The 12,083-nt window shown below is 43.4% G+C and overlaps 1 non-coding gene across 1 annotated transcript; it reads left to right on the top strand.

The window, feature by feature from the left end:
- Nucleotides 1–4,377: 4,377 nt before the first annotated feature.
- LOC141669246 (small nucleolar RNA R71) lies at nucleotides 4,378–4,484 on the top strand. Its single transcript, XR_012553536.1, has one exon. It is a non-coding gene; the product is annotated as a small nucleolar RNA R71 (small nucleolar RNA).
- Nucleotides 4,485–12,083: the final 7,599 nt, after the last annotated feature.

Raw genomic sequence — 12,083 nt, forward strand, 5'->3', positions numbered from 1 at the left:
TCTGTAAGAAAGGGTTATTAAGTGACGCCTCTTGATAATGCTCCATCCGATCTGGGAATCATCTGATTATCGATTATTGATTTGAAATATTTAATTTAAAAGGAAGAATCTCTTTATAATATGATTATGATTGTAACGTAATATAATCCCTCTAAAATTAAATAATATCAAGTAGTAATTGGCCAATGACACAACGGGCTTGTGTCGGTCATAGCCTTCCAACATGGTAGAAAGTGGTTCTTATTTTTAAATCATTGTCGTTTCATGCTACAGCCGAGGGCTTTGATTTCGAAATAAGAAATACTTTTCTATTACATAGAGATGTGTACATTGAATTAGAATCTAAAGTTCGGTACGTGCTACAGACGTGGGCCGTTGGAGACTGATTCAATTGTACGAAATGTTGGGTTAGACTTGACTTAGAATATTGAGTTTGTCGTGCCACAGCCGTGACTCAATTATTCAAGAGGCTAAACTTATATTAGGGAATAACATAAGATGTAATTGACAAGAGTTGTCTGCCTATTGAACATCACATGACGTTTCGTGCCACAGCCGAGGTTGTGTGATGGAATGTAGGATCCCTATTCCTACTAGCATTATGAATGCTTAATTTTTACTTAGGGGGTTGAAAAAATTAGATAAACAAAGTAGGCCAGAAAAAACCTGCTTGCAGAATACGAGCTGCTGTCTTTTCACCACCATAATGTCCACCATAAACTGTGGAGTGGCAGTCTCGTAATATCCCCTTCGTCTCACAGAATGGGATACATCTCCTGATGATCTGGTCAGCTCCTTGTCTAAACAAATACGGTTCATCCCACATGTACCACTTCACCTCATGCATAAACTTCTTCTTTTGAGTTGTATTCATATTAGGAGGCATTATATTGCTGACAAGATAGTTCACAATATCTGCGAACCATGGCTCTTCCTCATGAACTGCGAACAACTGCTCATCCGGAAAAGATTCGTTGATCAATGTCTTATCATGTGAAGTAAAATCGGGATTCTCCAATCTAGAGAGATGGTCAGCTACTTCATTCTCAGTACCTTTTCAATCCTTGATCTCTAACTCAAATTCTTGTAGCAAGAGCACCCAATGAATAAGTCTAGGCTTCGAATCCTTTTTGGAAACCAAACAGCGAATGGCCGCATGATCAGTGAATACTGTCACCTTTGTCCCAAGCAGATAAGATCGAAATTTTTCGAAACCAAATACAATAGCCAAGAGCTCCTTCTTAGTAGTGGTGTAGTTCATTTGAGCTTCATTTAGAGTCTTACAAGCATAGGTGACCACATGGAAAAGATTATTCTTGCGCTGCCTAAGAACTGCTCCCACCGCATAATCACTCGCATCACACATCATCTCAAAAGGCTCTGTCCAATCAGGTGCCGTAATAACCGGTGTTGTTATCAAACTCTTCTTGAGAGTCTCGAATGCCTCCAAACATTCATCATCAAATTTGAAAGGCACATCCTTCTCGAGCAAGTTGCACAACGGCTTAGATATCTTCAAGAAGTCCTTAATGAAATGCCGATAAAAACCTGCATGACCAAGAAAACTACGAATTCCTTTCACAAAAATGGGGGGCGGAAGATTTTCAATGACTCCCACCTTGGCTTTGTCCACCTCAAGACCCTTACTAGAGACCTTATGCCCAAGAATAATGCCTTCACGCACCATAAAGTGACATTTTTCCCAATTGAGCACCAAATTAGTTTCCACACTCCTTTTGAGCACCACACGAAGATTATTCAAACATTCATCATACGAATGTCCAAAGACGAAGAAGTTGTCCATGTACACTTCGACATTATTTACAATCATATCAGAGAATATAACCATCATACATCTCTGAAAAGTGGCAGGTGCGTCACATAAGCCAAACAAAACTCTGCGAAAAGCGAACGTGCCAAATGGACAAGTGAAGGTAGTCTTTTCTTGATCTTTTGGTGCAATGCAAATCTGATTATACCCCGAATAGCCATCCAGAAGACAATAATACTCATGACCGGCCAACCTGTCAAGCATCTGATCAATAAATGAAAGAGGGAAGTGATCCTTTCTCGTGGCCTTGTTCAACTTTCTATAATCCATGCATACCCTCCATCCTGTGACTGTTCGAGTGGGGATGAGCTTTTTCTTCTCATTTGCTATCACAGTAATACCTCCTTTCTTAGGTACATATTGCACGGGGCTCACCCAAGAACTGTCAGAAATAGGATATATGATTCCTGCATCCAGCCACTTCAGAATTTCTTTCTTCACCACTTCTTTCATGATAGGATTAAGTCATCGCTGTTGCTCAACAGTTGGCTTACTACCTTCTTCTAGCAGAATTTTATGCATGCAGTACGAAGGGCTGATCCCTTTGATATCTGCTATATTCCATCCAATAGCCAATTTGAATTCTCTCAAAATCCTCAAGAGCTTGTCCTCCTCACTACCTGAAAGGTCAGATGCAATAATAACATGTAAAATAGATGCATTACTTAAAAAGGCATACCTCAAGTGTTCAGGAAATAGTTTAATCTCCAAAGTAAGTGCTTCCTCAATAGATGGTTTGAGCTTTCCTTCAGCATTCTTGAGATTAGAAGTACCAAGAGATTCAAATGGCATGTCTAGCTTTCGCCTCCAAGGAGAAGCATTTAGATATTGTAGTTTGCTTATTGCCATCCTCATCATCACTGTCAAACTCCCCCACTAAGGCTTTCTCTAATGCGTCAGACATTAGCATATGATAAAGTTCTGAAGTTACCGCAGAATCAATCAAATCAACCTTTAAGCACTCCTCGTCTTCTGTAGGGAATTTCATCGCTTTGAATACATTAAATGTCACATCCTGATCCTGCACCCTCATAGTAAGTTCACCTTTCTGCACATCTATCAAGGTACGACCTGTAGCCAAGAAAGGTCTTCCCAAGATTATGGGGATCTTCTTATCTTCCTCGAAATCCAAAATGACAAAGTCTGCAGGGAAGAAGAGCTTATCCACCTTTACTAACACGTCCTCCACTATGCCTTGTGGATATGTAATAGAACGATCAGCCAATTGTAGAGACATTTAGGTGGGCTTTGGATCAGGCAAATTCAACTTTTTGAAGATAGATAACGGCATCAGATTGATGCTTGCTCCCAAATCGTACATGTATTTATCAAAAGACAACTTGCCAATGGTGCAGGGAATGGTGAAGCTACCTAGATCTTTAAGCTTTGGAGGTAATTTCTGTTACAGCACAGCACTGCACTCTTCGGTTAGAGCAACGGTCTCAAGGTCATCCAGTTTCACCTTCCTTGAAAGAATACTCTTCATGAATTTCACATAACTAGGCATTTGCTCCAGAGCCTCAGCGAAAGGTATGTTGATGTGAAGTTTCTTGAACATCTCCAGAAACTTACCGAACTGTTTATCCAGTTTTTGTTGTTGCAATCTCTTAGGGAAATATGGTGGATGATAGAGCTGTTTCTCCCCTGTATTACCCTCAGGCAGAGTGTGTTCAACAGTAGTCTTCCTTGGTTCCGCCGCTTTCTCCTTTTGCTTCTCTTCTTCATCACCAACTTCAGCTTCTCCGTCTTTTGCTTTTTCAGCATCAGCAATTTTTCCAGACCTTAAGGTAATAGCCTTGACTTGCTCTTTAGCTTCCTTCCTGCCTGTCATTTCAGTATCACTGGGAAGTGTGCCAGGTTGACGATTGAGCACTGCATTGGCTATTTGACCAATTTGATTTTCCAAGGTCTTGATAGAAATAGCCTGACTTTTGCACAATAACTTGAGTTCCTCGAAATCAGCACTAGAAGGTGGAGCATCACCTCCTTGTTGAGGATATGATTGCCTTTGAGCATAATGCTGTGGTTGCTGGAATCCAGGTGGATTAAACTGTTTACTTACGCCCTGCTGATATGGTTGCTGAATAGCATTTTGAGTATTACTCCTGCTGAAATTGGGATGATTTCTGTTGTTAGGATGATAAGTAGCTGACACAGGCTGCTGCGGTCGCTGATAATTGTTCACATACTGAACAGATTCATTAACAAGAGAACACTGATCCCTAGCATGAGAACCTGCACAAAGCTCACAGACCATAGCTATCTGATTGACTCCATAGGTGGCTAAAGAATCGACCTTCATAGACAGCGCTTGGAGCTGCGCTACAATAGCTGTAGCTGTATCAACTTCCAGAATACCTGCTACCTTCCCAGGCATCATCCTTTGAGTTGGGTTTTGATGCTCATTTGCAGCCATAGTTTCAATAAGATTATAAGCCTCAGTATAGATTTTGGCCCACAAAGCGCCTGCAGCTGCTGCATCGAGCATGGGCCGAGATTGGGCCCCCAAACCATTATAGAAACTAGTGATCACCATCCAGTCAGGCATACCATGATGTGGACACTTTCTCAACATCTCCTTGTAGCGCTCCCAAGCTTCGCACATAGATTCTGTTGGTTGCTGTGCAAACTGAGTAATAGCACTCCTCATAGCTATAGTCTTCGCCATTGGATAGAACTTTACCAGAAACTTTTGCGCAAGATCTTGCCAAGTAATGATGGACCCAGCTGCTTCAGAATGTAACCAGTCCTTAGCTTTATCCTTCAGAGAGAATGGGAAAAGCCTCAGCTTGATAGCCTCATCAGTCAGACCATTATATTTGAAAGTACTACAAATCTCGACAAAATTCCTGATGTGCATGTTGGGGTCTTCAGTTGTAGCACCTCCGAAAAAAACAGAATTCTGCACCATCTGAATAGTGCCCGGCTTGATTTCAAAAGTGTTAGCCTGAATAGCCGGATGAAGGATGCTTGACTGAATGTCATCAATTTTAGGCTGAGAAAAGTCCATAAGAGCTGGATCTGCCGGAACTATACGATCACCCATGATTACTGGTTCTTTCTGCTCACTCTCTTTATCCGAATCTTCAAAATCTATCTTCTCCGAAATATCAAGAACTGAGTCTGTCTCCTCAGCCGTATCTAAAGTCCTCTTGCGAGTACGAGAACTTGTTTGCATAAACACTCGCTAAAGTACGTGAAACACAATCGAAAATGATAAGTAACACGTCTTAATCAATAAGTCCTAATGACCACTGATGGTAAGTACATAAACTAAACAAATACGCCGAGTCCCCGGCAGCGGCGTCAAAAACTTGTTAGGGCCGAAAACACGCGCTAATAATACACGCAAGTATATGCGTTCGCAAGTAATATAGAATACTTTCTAGTTCGTTCCCACAGAGACTCGGACTAATTATGCTCAATTAACACTTACTCGCCAATGTATGATTACTTCTCAATGTTAAGACAATAACACATAGAATTGATTAACTAATTATTAAATAGAATCAAGTACGAGAATTAAACACTTAACAGACACTTGAATTAACAATAATAAACACACATGAGATCATAACTTCATTACTACTTCCTTCAATAGATATTGTTATTACCCTTAGCATGTAACATTGATGATATTAATCGAACAAGACTAAACTGATAAAAGCCAACTTTCGTTGTACTAATACCATTCTACCAAACACCCACAATTAAAATAGAAGTTGAATAGTCATCAATTATGTTGAGACCCTATATGTCTACAGAATTTGACAACATAATGATTTAAGCACAATTTGTTCCTTATGATTACTCAGGGCAAGTAAAATGGTTAGAGTTACCCACTAATCATGCATACACATACATGAACCTATGCTAGCATGGCAAGTTCTAAATCTCAAGATCCACCGTCGCATCACAAGAGATTAACACCCTATCTTATATGTTCGCGACGCACATAAGACGGATAAGCACAACCAATACTAGATATCATACAATCATCACACACTAAGGTATTAAACAACTAACTAAAGAATTCCATAGAAAATCCGTTACGACCCCATGATCACGATTAGCCCATGATTGAACTCATCGTCACCATGGGTTCATATGAAAACATGATAATAACACACGAGAATAATTAATAAAACTACTTATATTAAACTAAAGTACGTCACAAGATTAAATAGGTTCAAAGTAAAGAAAACTAGCATCCACTGTTACAACGAATAAAAGAATCACAAGAAACTATGCTTCCTCTTCGTTGCGATGTGCTAAAACGGTCTTCTTCCTTATCTCCTTGCTCCTCGATTAATACCACGATTCAACACACGTGAAACGTCTCTAAAAACTACTTATATAGAAGCCCCACAAAACCCAGCCATCTAAGAAGTCATAAGTCCGGCAGAATAAGAACTCTAAAAATCAGATTTTTAATTCGCGCCCCTGAGCGGCTGCCCAGCAATCCTGAGCGGGCGCCCAGCTTCCTGAGCGGCCGCCCAGCCAGGCTGAGCGGGCACCCAACACCTTACTGGAAAATGCTCTGTTCTGCTCCCGTTCTCTGCTGCATTCTGCTCCTATCTTCCCACTTGCAAAGCCAAACATATACTAAAGCTTATTCTTGATGAAATCTCCCCACAAACACAAGGAACACCCTGAAATGCACAAACACTAGAAAAACACATCAAATACACAAAATACTTGATTTCAAGACATCAATTCAATCCATTATAAGACGTTCTAAGTGGTATACAATGCCACTTATCAGTATTTGTTGCAGGTATTCTTTGAAGAATTCCCTCCTTGAGACGGTCAAAAAGGGGGATGTCTGTGAAAAGCTTGAAGGCCTCCAGGGGTATGCCTGATGATTAAAGGCCTCCTCCTGTATTCAACGGGTGTCCTCATTGGGGATGCGGGGTTAACATTAGTGTGTGCTTTGGGAACTCTGTTCTTGCATTTAACGGGTGTCCTCGTTGGAGAACTTTTGAGTCATCTTGCACTTTGCACCCAAGAGCTTGGGATCACCTGTCCTGTTATCTGGTGGGTTATCCTCATTTGGGGGACATGGATGCTTCTGGCACTTGGGGTGAACCATGGCTATACCTGCATCCGTAAATTAAGGGAGATAGCTATAGCGGGGTGTTATCCTTGCGCAGGGAGATGCACTATCCGTGAAGTCCTGTGATTACGGACGAGCCTTGGACCTTCACGGTTGGGCCTCATAATTGGACATTCCTAAAGCTAGCAGAAGACGAACTTTTGATGGGATTATACCGGGCCTAGGAATAAGAAGTATAAGCCCATTAGATTTCTTGTTCCACAAGAACTACGTCAGGCTTGATCCTTATATAAAGGGTACGTAGGCACATTGAGAGGGTAAGAAGTTGAGAGCTGATAAGAGAGCCACCACTTACTCTGATTGATCTCAGCCTAAAATAACCACAAACCACCACACACCGCTTAATATTACGGTGAAGAACCACCGTCATAGATCTTAATTCCGGCGAGAAATCTCAATCTTTGTTGTTACCAGATTTCTCCGTCAAGAAATTGGCGCTAGAAGGAGGGGTGCTTATTAAGATCGTAATCTTATGAGGAAAAGATGTCTTACAATCGTGATGGAAGTTCTTATGATGGAAGTGATAGCAGATCTGAAGGAGAAAGCGGGAGAGGCTACACTCGCCATGAACCCTACGTTCCCAGAAATATGGCAGATCCACCGAGAGCTCCGGATGTGGGGGGGACACCTCCGGTTCTCATCAGCAACGCTGATATCTTGGAGCAGTTGTACCGCATGGAGGATACTTTTAATAGTTTTCATTCAAGACTAAATACGGTGGAGCGTCGGAGAACGAGAAGAGTTCGTCATTTTCCCCGTCACGGCCACGCCGTGGGGAAAGCGCCAGTAGTTGGAGGAGATACCCAGGAAAGCGGATAAAACCCGCGAATCACTCCGTAGTGCTTGGAATATTATGATGATGTAGAACCTATTGTGGAGCTTGTCGATGAGGATACTGATGGTAGGGAGAGGCCTCGCCTTGGTAGCCAAGTGGTGCCACACCCACATAGGTCTGGGCGTACGATGGACAAGCGTCGTCCTGCGGAGAACACTCAGAATCAAGATGAGGAAGGAAGGGATTTTTCAACCTTGAAAAGAAGGCTTGGCATAAGGTTGGAGGATGACGATTTGAGGATGCTACTGGTAGAATGGCAAAAGGAAGGAAATGCTAGAGAAGCGAGGCCCCGTGATACAATGCGTGTGCCCCTACATTCCAAAGGGATGACAGGGTGCGGCACCGCGAGCACGAGCGTGTCCCTCCATGAGGAAGGCCCAGGAATTACTACCGGGGATACCAGAGGAATGGACGAGGAAGGATGGGATACCAATATGGAAGAACACCCTACAATGGTAGGAAAGATGGTGCACCCTCCACTGAAGAAGCTCCTGTCATTATTCCTATAGTTTCCCGTAGTGCTACGGGTAATGGGTCCAGGGCGCATCCTCATGACCAGGACGGCAGGCGAATTCGAGTAAGAATGCAAAATAATGATGAAATTCCGCAACGCGGTCAAGAGGAACCTCGCGTGCGAGAAAATGTTCAAAATCAAGATGGTAACATACCACAGCCACAGCTTCAGGGCGAGGGGCGGCGAGATCCACCGCTACACCCGGGGGGTAATCAAGGGGAACCACAACAAGTCGCGGAGCAACCCCAAAAACCTAATGTTCAAACCATTCCTGGAGTAGGGACGTTTAATATGAACGATCTCAAGAGATTGCTCAACCATCTTGAAGGAGGAAGAGTATCAACAACTGCACAAGCTCCTTCTCCTTTTGCTGCTGTTGTCAGGGAGGCACAATTGCCGGCAGGATACAGGAACACAACCAATGACTTGCGTTTTCATGAGGACTCTGACCCTGTGGAATTCTTGGGGCGTTTCAATATTGAGATGGATGTATATCAAGTACCTGATTTGGCTCGATGCCATCTCCTGGCAGCTACTTTTAAAGAAGAAGCTCAATAGTGGTTCCAGAAACTTGGTCCAGGTGTGATCACATCCTAGGAAAAAGATGAAAACTTTGTTTTAACTCAATTCTAAGCTGCGGTGAAGTACACACCACCAGTTACCACACTGGCTAATGTGAAACAGAAGGAAGGAGAAAGTTTGACCTCATAATTCAAAAGGTTCAATACAGAATCCACTTTGGTAAGGGGCGCAACTGATGAAATACTGAAAATACTTCTTATAGCTGGACTACGTATGGGAACAGATTTCTGGAAGCACCTGCAAGGGAAGGACCCTGTGTCGTTAGCTGATGTGCTTGCGCAGGCGGAATCATTCAAAGCGATTGAGCAGTCGCTTGCAGAAACAAAAAAGAATGACAACACCCATAACTCCAAGGGGCGATCCAAGAGAAGAGATAGATCCTTGAGCCCAGATTATCGGCGAAATGCGAGAAGCCCTAATAAGGTGAACACCGTGAACACGCAGAGAGAATGAAGCCCGCCATCGAATTATGAGATAAGAGTCATCAATTATACCCCACTGGCAGCATCCATTGATCATATCTTCGAGGTAAATAAGGATAGAGGAATCTTCAAGAAACCAGACCGTCTAACTTCATGGTAGAGTAGAGACAAGAAGAAGTATTGTGATTACCATGAGTCTACCGGCCATGACACCCACGAGTGTCATCACCTAAAAGATGAAATTGAGGAATTGATCAAGGCTGGGTACCTGGGAGAATGGATTGATAAGGTGAAATGACGCAGGGGAAGCGATGACAAGGGTAAGGATGAAAGGCAGCCCCCGCGGGTGGAAGATGTTGAAAAAACAGCGGAAGTTAAGTTTCAGAGGGCTGGTAGTATCAGGGCAATTTTTGGAGGACACTCTTTTGTTGGTGAGAGTAATCGAGCATTGGAAAGAAATGTGAAAGAGGCACGGCATCTGCCGCTCACCAGCATTCATAGTTTGGAAGATAGACCCCCAAAAATTTCAAAGGGGAGTCAGCTGATATTACGTTCAGGGAGAGAGAGTCAAGATGGGTACATCATCCCCACAACAATGCGCTGGTAATAACTATGCTTATCGGAGCAATGAACGTGCATCGAGTCTTCTTGGACAACGGGAGCTCTGCGAACATCCTGTATTACAGCACGTACAAAAAATTGGGTTTCCCGGATAGCGACATGTATTTTGAAAATGCACACGTCTATGGCTTTACTGGAGAAGCAGTAAGGGTTATGGGTTCAGTTAGGCTTCTTGTTACACTTGGGGAAGGAGCTTTGTCTGTCACTCAAATGATAGATTTCAAAGTGTTGGATCAGGATTCCGCGCACAACGTGTTGGTGGGAAGACCGTGGTTACGGGCGTTCAGGGTGATAACCTCGATACATCACTTGATGATAAAGTTCCCGACACCTAACGGAGTAGGCAGTCTGAGAGGGTCGCAGTACGAGTCACGCAATTGCTATCACAAGGCTGTTAAGAAATTTCGCAGGAGAAGGTACGAGGGAAAGGGTCTTCCATTTGAGGGTGCGGAGGACATTCATACAAAACCAAGTGGAGAGGTTCATGCCCACTATTTCGTAGAAGGCCCCGAGGAGGAAGAAACCCCTAGTATCGGGAACTCTGTTTTGACGCTGGGGAATGTTTCGAGGATCCGTAGCATGGAAGAAGTTGTGGTGAACCATGTAGATGAGATCATGCAGAAGGAGGTTAACAGGGAAAAATTGGAAGGAAGAAGTGAGATTTTGCAAGGTCTCAGAAATAACTTCAAGGTGGATGCTCCTCAAAAAGAGGACGCGCCCTTGAAGAGTAAAAATGGAATTGAGGTTGATGCTCCTCCAAATGAGGATACGCCCTCTACACCTGCGTTGCACAAAACCATGCCTTGTCCTGAGGTAGATGCTCCCACTCATGGGGATGCGCCCTCTGATGCAAGAGTGAAAGTCGAGGACCCCCGAGACTTTGATTTCGATTTGGATCCCAGGATCCCTATGCCCGCCGAGAAGACGGAACCGGTCGAGGACACAATATCTATTTCGGTCGACAAAGATGACCCGAACAAGGTTTTGAAAGTGGGATCCCAATTAGGTGATAAAATGAGGGGAAGTCTTACCCGCTTCTTAATTGCAAATCTTGATGTCTTCCCATGGAGTCATTCAGACATGGTGGGAATCGACCCAGGAGTAATATGTCACCGGTTGAATATCATCCCGAATTATACGGGCATACGTCAAAAACGCCACCCGGTGAGCGGGGAAGGGCGATAGCATTAAAAGAAGAAGTAGACCGATTGTTGGAGGTGGGACTAATCAAAGAATCCTTCTACCCCGAATGGCTTGCAAATCCAGTGCTTGTGAAAAAGCCGAACGAGAAATGGAGGACGTGTGTGGATTTCACAGATCTCAAAAAGGCCTGTCCAAAGGATAGCTTCCTGCTCCCACGAATCGATCAGTTGGTTGACGCAACAGCAGGGCATGCCCTGCTGAGTTTTATGGATGCATATTTTGGTTACAATCAAATTCCGATGTACGGTCCTGATCAAGAGCATACATCCTTCATCACTGACAGGGGGTTATACTGTTATATAGGAATGCCGTTTGGTTTGATTAACGCTGGTGCAACCTACCAGCGGTTGGTAAACATGATGTTCAAGAACCAAATTGGGAGAACCATGGAGGTGTACGTGGATGATATGCTGGTAAAGTCCAAGGTAGCGAATGATTATATCAAACACCTGATAGAAATGTTTAACATTCTAAGGAGGTTTCGCATGAAGTTGAACCCATAAAAGTGTGTGTTCGGCATGGAGTCGGGCAAGTTTCTCGGGTTCATCATCAACCATAGGGGAATTGAGGCCAACCCCGCAAAGATCAAGGCACTATTAGATATGAAATCGCCCACCAATATGAAACAAGTGCAAAGTTTAACTGGGAGGATCGCCGCGCTGAATCAATTTGTTTCCAGGTCTTCTGACAGATGCAAAGAATTCTTTAAGGCGATTAAGTTGGCAGAGAAAGACTTTGTATGGACACCAGAATGTGAAGAGGCTTTCAGAAAGATCAAGAAGCAACTGGGAAACCCTCCCATGCTGTCAAAACCGTTAGATGGAGAATTTCTAGTACTGTACCTCGCAGTGTCTGAGTATTCAATCAGCGCAGTTCTGGTAAGAGAGGAAGATGGGCAGCAGTGACCAGTGTGCTACGTGAGTAAGCGGTTGCACGATGCTGAAACTCGCTACACAAGC

This window comes from Apium graveolens, chromosome 6, assembly GCF_009905375.1.
Source record: "Apium graveolens cultivar Ventura chromosome 6, ASM990537v1, whole genome shotgun sequence".
Lineage (NCBI taxonomy): Eukaryota > Viridiplantae > Streptophyta > Magnoliopsida > Apiales > Apiaceae > Apium > Apium graveolens.